At 42.2% G+C, this 10248-nt stretch overlaps 1 long non-coding RNA gene across 1 annotated transcript; it reads left to right on the forward strand.

Moving 5' to 3' along the window:
- The first annotated feature begins 998 nt into the window (after positions 1–998).
- On the forward strand, positions 999–8992 carry LOC124113949. Its single transcript, XR_006857833.2, has 4 exons — positions 999–1238; positions 3368–3478; positions 7621–7656; positions 8782–8992. It is a non-coding gene; the product is annotated as an uncharacterized LOC124113949 (long non-coding RNA).
- The last annotated feature ends 1256 nt before the right edge of the window (positions 8993–10248 follow it).

The raw sequence follows: 10248 nt of genomic DNA on the forward strand, positions 1-10248 counted from the left end.
CATCATGTCGCTTAAGATACTGTGTTTGTGTCATAGCTGGGCATCTACTGACAATGTGTTGGACAGTCTCATTAAATTCACTCCATAATCTACATTTCATATCAACATTTTGATGCAAAATCACACATTGACGGTTTCGAGTGGGAAGTGACTGGTCCTGAGCAGCAAACAGAAAGCCTTCTGTTTCACTTTTCAGCCCAGCTGATCTCATACAAGCGAAGAACTCTGTAGGGTTGCTGAACTTCTCAACACACTGCACATAAACTCGATGCAGTGGTCGTTCAGGTAGCCTCTCCTTTAAAAACTGAGTCTGGGCCGATTTTACATGGCACTTCACTTGGTTGACACTCATTGCTGTACCGTCCAGCAGTACAGAACCATCTACAAAATCAACACTACATTGGGATTATGTCCCAAATACTTGGCGCTTTACGAAAATTGTGGAATGCGGTTTATTTGTTCCCCGATCAGTGGACCCGTTTGCATTCATGTTGTCATTCTTACCTCCCTTGGGAGTATACAACCCAAGCTGCCTGACATATCGGGTACCCTTTCCCTGCTGGATGTGGAGGCACATTTGAACTATGTCTCGTGCCCAGGGTGACACCACAAGTTTTGACTTGTGTTTCGGGTGTATGTACGTATTCGTGTTTCCACCCAGTGTGTTCTTTTGAGTGCACTTGGTGTACAATACCGCAAACTGTAATAATTAATAATTCATTTTATTCACATCAACTTTAATCAACGTTATGTCAGACATTTTCATTTATGATATAGACCTGTATATGTAGGGGTTAACCACTGATGCCAGATTCAGCACAGTGATATCTGTAAATGTCCACTCTTCAGTGATTTCTAATATAACTGCAACCGAAGGTCTGTCAATATTTAATACGTTGTTACAAATGAAGAATAAGGTGCAAAAACGACATAAGTACCAACTTTCAGTTGCGCCGCCCAAAGACAACGTGTCATGGCGACCTAACCTTTGAGTTTTACAGGTTGGTTGCTGTGCAGAGAAGAACATTTATCCCTCAACACCGTTAGTGCGTTTCAGGCTTGTGCATTAGACCTGCTTGCGTTCCCATTCCGCTTGAGGATTCCCCAGTCTTCGTTATCCTTGGTTGAAATCGTCTGAAATCTCGGTTAGACAACTTGAAACGCGAGAGTGCTGCAAGGCTCGGAAACTACGCAGTTGCCTAACACACGGGGAAGAACAGCAATCAGTCTCTACAAACGTAAGTACCACATCACTATCTGTAGGAAGTGTTACAACTGCTTAACACTGAGGGAGACATTGGTTATATCATAGGAGCCGTAGATTTCGTATATAATGTACGATGACAATATTCTCTGATTTCATTCACTCGGGCGCCCGACAAGATGAGAGATGGAATTGGTCTCCTGCAACCCATGCCTCTAACGGCATCGTGTGTTTATCATTACGCTCGCTGGTCTTTCTTAACGCATGTCATCGATCCCAAGCTGCTTAGATCGATGCTTATTGGATTTACAGACTCGATTATTTTCATACGATGTCATACAGTTGGAATATTGATCAGTGTGGCGTTAAACAACAAACAAACAAATTAATTCGCTGGATGGTTTTGATTTCATTCCCTTGAAGGCTAGTCTTACAACATAAGATTATGAACTTTCATTGCTCATTGATCGACGTACACGAGCTGCATGTTGGATTTAAGAATACGAACGGACCCGTCAATAATTTTTTTCAGAATTTCTCTGGGAACAGTTGGTTGAAACTAGGTTTTGGAGTAGTGCCAAGCAGTTTCATTAGTGGCATTCTCTTTCTCCCTTCATCTCTTCATCTCTTTATCTGTCGTAACAGATGCTATATTTGGGATAACACTTTCTTAGTAAAGTACAGATTCTCGTCTTTTTGGGGGGTTGAGTCCCGTCCGGGATTCGAACCCACACTTGCCAGAGTGAGGCACCTAATCGCCAGCACACAAAGTCAGCGATCTAACCCACTCACCCACCGAGGCTTCCGAAACACAATGCCATTAAGAAAGTGGTCAAATGTAGCAGATGCTATATTTGGGATAACACTTTCTTAGTAAAGTACAGATTCTCGTACTCAAAGTACGTGATCTAGACTACCAGTTGTCGGACATTCATTTTCGCGGAAGCCTCGGTGGGTGAGTGGCCTTATTACTATCCGTTGTTGACCAGTGAAGGTCCGGGGTAGAAGAGGTCTTCAGCAACCCATGCTTGCCCCAAAAGGCGACTATGCTTGTCGTAAGAGGCGACTAACGGGATCGGGTGGTCAGGCTCGCTGACTTGGTTGATGCATGTCATCGATCCCAATTGAGTGGATCGATGCTCATGATGTCAATCACTGGATTGTCTGGCCCAGACTCGATGATTTACATACCGCCGTCATATAGCTGGAATATTGCTGAGTGTAGCGTGAAACTACAAACAAACAAATAGTATTACTAATGATGTTGAAAGTTACCACCCTGACTATAAATTATATCACATGTTCAAGTCACAATATAGCTGAAATACTGCCAATGTGGTTATTACTTTTCACTCATTCATGCCTTCATGTACTTATACAAGACCCTGCCAATGTAGGTGCTTTTCAACTGGGGTGAGTGAGTGAGTGAGTATGGTTTTACGCCCCTTTAAGCAATATTCCAGCAATATCACCAGAAATGGGCTTCACACATTGTACCCATGTCGGGAATCAAACCCGAGTGTTCGGCGTGACGAGCGAACGCTTCGACCACTTGGCTACTCGACCGCCCGGTTTTCTACTGGATGTTCCAGTGAAATATATTTCCTTTCTGTCATAAAAATACCTGGTACAGTTCGCCACCACAGGTTCCAATGATATCACCCTAGACATTTCCGTACAATCATATTGACATGTTCCTTCAGCATGAAACAGGTGGCGATCATACTGACTGTAACGAAACTCTACAAAACTGTTGCCATAAGTTGGTGACCGATTTTAGTGTAAATGTTAGTAATACTATCGAGTAAATAAGGTTAACTTTCAAATGGAAACGAGTTATTATATTGTTATTTTAGACGTTTAATATGTCTTCGGTTTGATATTTGAGAATTGGCTTCAATAAGTTTTGCGTTTGTGGAGGCATTAATAACTTCACAGACTGCAAATTAATCATTGAACCAGAAAACTGTATCAGTTATAATGCAACTCAAGTCCCGCCCTTTCTAGTATCAGCCAATCAGTAAACAGTAGTGCGTTCGTGGGCGTGGCCTAAACAATTCTGTCAAATCAAATTGCTTGGCTAACCAATAAAATGCCACGAAATAAGTTTCAAGTTACTTTTTATAGTTCATATTGTATATACTTATATATGATATATTATAGACTGTATTCTCTCCACGAGAAAACTTGAGAATAGGAGAACCATGGGATTGAGTGAAAGTAAGATGGCTGACTGGTCAAGTGAAGTACAGGCGATGGACTCGGGGCCACCATGTAGGTACATTCCAAATTGATCGCTACTGCTACTACTACTACTGCTACTACTACTACTACTACTACTGCTACTACTACCACCACCACCACTACCACAGCTACTACTAATCATAATAACAATACAATATCTACATCTACTACTGCCGCCTCTTCAACTACGATCTCTTCAAAATTTCACAGGGGGCACGATTGACCCAGTCGTCTAAGGCGCCACGATTCTCTGCGGAGAGTTGCGTCCCTTGGGCACGCCAGAAACCTATGATTGTGGGTTCGAATCCCGGTTCGCTCCGATTATGTTTCTAGGTTTGTCACCACCATTCCCCTGCTCGTGGGTTTCACCGAAGTGGTAAAACCTGCATCACTTCGGGCTTTCCTCCCACATTAGGCTGACACGCCCCGATATCACTATTATACTGTTAAAAGCGGCGTTAAACCAAACACACTCACTCAAATACTACAGCGACTACCTCTACAGTCCTACGCATCAGTATATTGACGACATAATGTCCCTTCAACGAATATTCCATCAGTAGCAGACCCCCAGCTATACTCCCATCCCACTACAACCGACCCGTGAAGGTTCCGGGGTAGAATGGGTCTTCAGCAACCCATACTTGTCGTAAAAGGCGACTAACGGGATCGGGTGGTCCGGCTCGCTGACTTGGTTGATGCATGTCATCGATCCCAATTGCGTGGATCGATGCTCATGACATTAATCACTGGATTGTCTGGTCCATTTTACAGACCGTCGTCATATAGCTGGAATATTGCTGAGTGCGGCGTTAAACAACAAACCAACCAACCAACCAACCAACCAACCAACAACCTATTTGTCTCGGAATCAAGCAGAATCAGGCTGGCGCTAGCCCTGTTCTTTCCATTCGTGGTCACGTGACAGGAGTACTACTGCACGCTGTCAGGCAACAAAAGACAGGCTTACCCTTTTCGCGAACACCTTGTGTTATCAGGGATTTTCAGTGATCATTCAATTTGTTTCACCGCTATTTTGTCTTTTACGTCCAACAGAAGCTGTTTCCTCGGATAATCCAGATGGTTGTTCTCTGGTGTTGACGTTTTTTATTTAAATGTTTATTCCATTTCATTTTTTCATCACTACTTTTCCTTTTAAGTTCAATGGAATCTGTTTCGGCAGAAAATCGAGACTGATTATTTTCCGGCGTTGACGCTTTATACCTACATAGCACCTCCTCCAATGGCGGCCAGGAAACAATCATTCCGACGACCTCGTCTACTAGGGCGTTCGACCCCAGTTACATATATTGGCCTCAACACGCGACTAAACGGCTGATCAGGCTCGTTATGTTAATCACTGGTTAAGACTGGATTATCTACTGCCCGCCAAAATATATCTGGAATAGTTTTGAGTGTGGAGTTAAATAATAAACAAAGAAACGTACTACCAGCGGTTCTGCAACCTCGACCTGAAATTGCTACTGGTTCTTCTATCGTTTCTAGGCAATATTTAACTACCACTACATCTACGTATACCTCATAGACATAGTATCACTGCTTCTATTGCTTTGTCTTCTTTCAGCGCATGACAATATCAGTATCATTGCATCATGAAGGTGTACTGCGTAGAACCGCCGATATATCCATTTATAAAGGGCACGCACGTTCATAGTTTTTCTGTGTCTAGATTGTTAACTGTCACTTCGAAATATTGAGACATTCAGAAAAATGAAGTGTGTGTATGACTAGAAAACACGTACAATTAAAGCAACAATATTCATTCCATAATCATAAGAAATATCTGCTAAAAGCAGAGGCCATTGTACAATTCTGACTTTATCATGAGCATGTGTTAAGTTAATCACTATCAACTAGTAGTGATTCCAGGTGCTCGCGAAAAGATGAGCGTATCCTGCCCACCGGTGGCACCGTCACAAACACACGAAAAGGCAAGTCAATTGTTCACCTGCAAAAACACGGGAACATATGGTACAAGTCAAAATAGTGAATTCCATCGGGCGTCATTTGGACATGTCCTCCACATGTCTTCCATAAAACTTACTGAGGCCATGGATGTTGTAATCCTGATCAAACATCTTCTGAGCAAGAATTGTATGATGCTCTTTGAAATCTTGGTAGAAAGGGCATGTCCTATTGTACCTCAAAAGTTGTGAAATATAGACACCAAGGGCTGGAGCTGCAGGAATATTGTTTGAAAAGGGAAAGTTGACCATTGGAAGGTTTTTGTCATGTGCACGCCTAAACCGGCGAAATGCATCACTTTGTTCACACTGCCGGAATGGCACTGATGTAGATATACGTGTATCTATTTGAATCTGAAATACTGAAGGTACTGGCCAGTGTGTACTACCTTGACGCGGTTGAATGAATGTAAAACCGTGGGGATGTCCAGTTGTTGGCAGTTCTTCGCGGAATAAGTTATCATCTGTCGGATGCGTGGATATGCCGTTACCATCTGTCATATGCGTTGATATGCCGTTACAGTCTGTCATATGCGTGGATATGCCGTTACAGTCTGTCGGATGCGTGGATATGCCGTTACAATCTGTCATATGCGTGGATATGCCGTTACAGTCTGTCATATGCGTGAACATGCCGTTACAATCTGTCATATGCGTGGATATGCCGTTACAATCTGTCATATGCGTGGATATGCCGTTACAGTCTGTCATATGCGTGGATATGCCGTTACAGTCTTTCATATGGGTGGACATGCCGTTACCATCAATCGGATGCGTGGATATGCCGTTACAATATGCGGTATGCGTGGATAAGCCGTTACAATCTGTCGGCATGAATATGCCGGTTCTCCTATATCTGGGAGGACAGCATACGCGGTAATACGGACCGGGTATCATATCAGTTGTTTGAAGCGATGGCATGCGATTGTGGCTTGAATCAGTATCACCTCGGCTTACTGTATCAGTGTATGTGTATTTGTTGTATCTCTCTGGCATGTTTCTGTAAATCATATACTTTTACAAACTTATTCAGAAGTTGTTGTATTATATGTATATCACGCCATACAGGTGGTATGTACGGAGGTAAGCTCAGTTCATGACGGACACAGTACCTCGACTGTTTCTAAACTGTTTTGAGTACTTTGATTCATTTTATCGATTTTTTTTATTTAAAAGGTCAAGTGTAACCTAGAGGCAATATCATAATCCAGCATTGCGTTTTCGACACAATCAGACCGCCTCCGTGGTCTAGTAGTAGAGCGTCCGCCCGGAGAGCGGAAGGTCCGGGGTTCGATCCCCGGCCGCGTCATACCAAAAGACGTTAAAAGATGGTACTTGTTGTTATCCTGCCTGGCGCTCGGCATTAAGGGGATAAAACAAGGACTGGTCGGCTCGGAGTCAGTATACTGTGTCTGAGTGGGGTATTCATGTTAAACTGCGGCATGGTATCTCAGTGAGCTAGCACTATAAATCGGCATCAGTCCGGACTAGTACAAGCAGCCACACAAACACACACACGTACATGCACGTCGCTATATAAGTGCAATAATCTTGGACGCGACGTTAAACCCCATTTCACCTCACCTCACCTCACCTCACCTCGACACAATCATGTTTCATGAAGCTGGCTTCCATGTGTTTTGTACTCGATTATGGACTTTTTTATCTTTGATTTGTTTTATACTACAACAGTCACTTGACAAGCACTGACGGGTGGTACAGCGGTGTATGACCATTTGTAAACAGTCTTTGGTTATGTATTCAAAGATTAAGGATACATGTACAACGCATTGTCCCTATTGAATAGAGACCGCCACCGTGGTCAAGTGGTAGAGCGTTCGCTCGGAGAGCAGAAGGTCCGGGGTTCGATCCCCGGCCGCGTCATACCAAAAGACGTTAAAAGATGGTACTTGTTGTTACCCTGTATGGCGCTCGGCAATAATGAGCTAAAACAAGGACTGGTCGGCTCGGAGTCAGTATACTGTGTCTGAGTGGGGTATACATGTTAAACATGCATGGTATCACAGTGGGCAAGCACTATAAATCGGCATCAGTCCGGACTAGTACAAACAGCCACACACACACGCATGCATGTCGACATATAAGTGCACCTTAAAGCCCCTTAACTTCACTTTCACTTAACCTCACCCTATTGAATAGTAGAAACTCTACTCGTCTCTATTTCAGGTCGTGCTGGAGATGACAGAGCTCCACCAAAGGGAGGTAAGTGTATTGTTGACACGCATGAAATGTACTTACGACATACGTCTGCAGATACATCTATGCTAAGCAGTGCGTAGTAATTGCCACACATCCAAGCCCATCCAACTCTGAATGATCATAGGAACCATATTGCAGGGCATTCCCTGTGCACAGGCAGCAGTGTGAATGGTGATGGTGCCTAACTTCCACATCTCAGAACGATAACTGTTAAATGTTTCAAATGTACGATGATGCTTTCTACATATGTTTTCAGTTTCAAGGAAATATTTGCTAATTCCGTTTGGCCCTGTTAATTTCCTTGTTGTTTCAGCTCTATGCCTTGAAGGTTCTTAGAGTGAGTGAGTGAGTTTGATTTTACGCCGCTTTTAGCAATATTCCAGCAATATCACGGCAGGGGACACAAGAAATGGGCTTCACATATTGTACCCATGTCGGGAATCGAACCCGGGTCTTCGGCGTGACGAGCGAACGCTTTAACCACTAGGCTCCTCGACCGCCCCTAGGGTTCTTAGAAGAAGAGTCTGATATATTTTCAGTTTGATTTTACCCCATTTGTTTTAAAAGGAAGAACTAAATCTGAATTCCAGCATATTGCTTAACATCACATCAGTGTTTCAGATTCGACCCACTTTGATAACCCTATCGTTGTACGGAGTTGCGTCCCTTGGGCACGCTACGTTAAATACAACGCACTCACTCACTCACCAGTAACCTTATTACAGTTACTCGAGGGCATAGCAAGGTTCGAAAACGTAAAGCACAGTACACATTTCATGGGGGGCGGTCGGGTAGCCTAGTGGTTAAAGCGTTCGCTCGTCACGCCGAAGACCCGGGTTCGATTCCCGACATGGGTACAATGTGTGAAGCCAATTTGTGGTGTCCCCCGCCGTGATATTGCTGGAATGTTGCTAAAAGCGCCGTAAAACCATACTCACTCACTCACTCACTCACTCACATTTCATTGAGAAATCTAGTGGAAAAAGGATATGAATAAAAAATGGATATGGGATTCCTCATAACAGCATTTCTGAAATATATGACCAACAGTTCAACAGTTTAGTCATATGAACATGTTCGATGCTTCACATGCATCACGGTTCCCTAATGTGTTTCCTATATTTACAGTCACAGACAGCCAATCCGAGGCGCGAGGTCAAACACCCCGAACTGAACCTCTTTGAGATGCCTCCACGATGCTGATGTGAGACGCTGTCCATGGTAAAAAACAACGTCATTGCGTTGACAGCATCAAACCTTTCGTAAAACAAACTGTTCACGAGTATCATATATAATTTTAGCAGAAGTTCTGAATGTTTCAATAAATATCATTCTGAAATTCTTGTCAGATTCAATTTATCGTTTATTACGTATGATACAATTCGGGAACTACACTACTCAACTTTTTATTGGGATAATCACATGCGTCCAAACACGTGACATTGCGATAAATAGAGAATCTCAACCGAGTGTCTTTTAATATCAAATATATCAACACAAGTTGATAAAAATGGAAAAATCTCCGAGGCTTGCCGATATCAAAATATATATATTTATCATCCAACATTATTCTTCCACTTTTTTCAGTTTGTAGACAGTGAAAAACAGTGTATAAAAAGTACTGATAACAGCTTCAGTTACAGAGCCATTAGGGATGTCATTTGATCTAGATGTCATGGTAACCAATGACGTCACAATGGTCTACACTGTAGATATCACTTGATCTCACCCTTGCGATAATCATTTTTATATCATGACAAGGTAGAGAAAATGGAGCAATATATGTACAAATAGGAATCTATCGTCTCGAGACTTCGTTCACCATTCACGCATCAAACTGTTTCTCATATCGTGATATTTCATGAACACAACGAGATGTCAACATGTTGCCATATACAACGATCAAGGATGCCATATGATCATGTGTGAGACCCTTCTCTTGTGTTCTAGGTGTGTTCACGTATGTGACGGGGGCTTAATCTGCCATACAGACCCTGATACAAATATATCCAAAACAGCCATGCAAGTCTATAATGTTTGGCAAGTCTAGATTACTGCAGTATTAGGACGAAGAGAGGCTTTGGTCTCCTTTTGTTATATTTTATTAAGATAATTTAACAGCTTATTTCTATAAATATTTTGTCATATTTTTATATCGATAATTTAACAACTTATTTCTGTAAATATTTTGTTATATTTTTATATCGATAATTTAACAACTTATTTCTGTAAATATTTTGTTATATTTTGATTAAGATAATTTAACAACTTATTTCTGTAAATATTTTGTTATATTTTTATTAAGATAATATAACAACTTATTTCTGTAAGATAAGTTCATTTCAGAGACTAGATGTTAGTCTAACAGAAGCTGGGAGTAGAGCTATGTCAATACATAGGGAACTTAAATGAACCCCACGTGTCGAAATGACCTGATGGCTGGTATGTGTTATTGAGGTGTCGGGTAACTAAACCCCTGGGGATTAGCTAATAACATGAACAGCCCAGGCAGGGAGTGTGAGCTACATGTCGCTAATACATGATACAAGTGTTTTAGTTCAACTAACGATGTTAAAGACCCAGTGTCTGAATGGC

The sequence above is a fragment of the Haliotis rufescens genome, unplaced genomic scaffold (genome assembly GCF_023055435.1).
Source record: "Haliotis rufescens isolate VD_foot unplaced genomic scaffold, xgHalRufe1.0.p SCAF_16, whole genome shotgun sequence".
Lineage (NCBI taxonomy): Eukaryota > Metazoa > Mollusca > Gastropoda > Lepetellida > Haliotidae > Haliotis > Haliotis rufescens.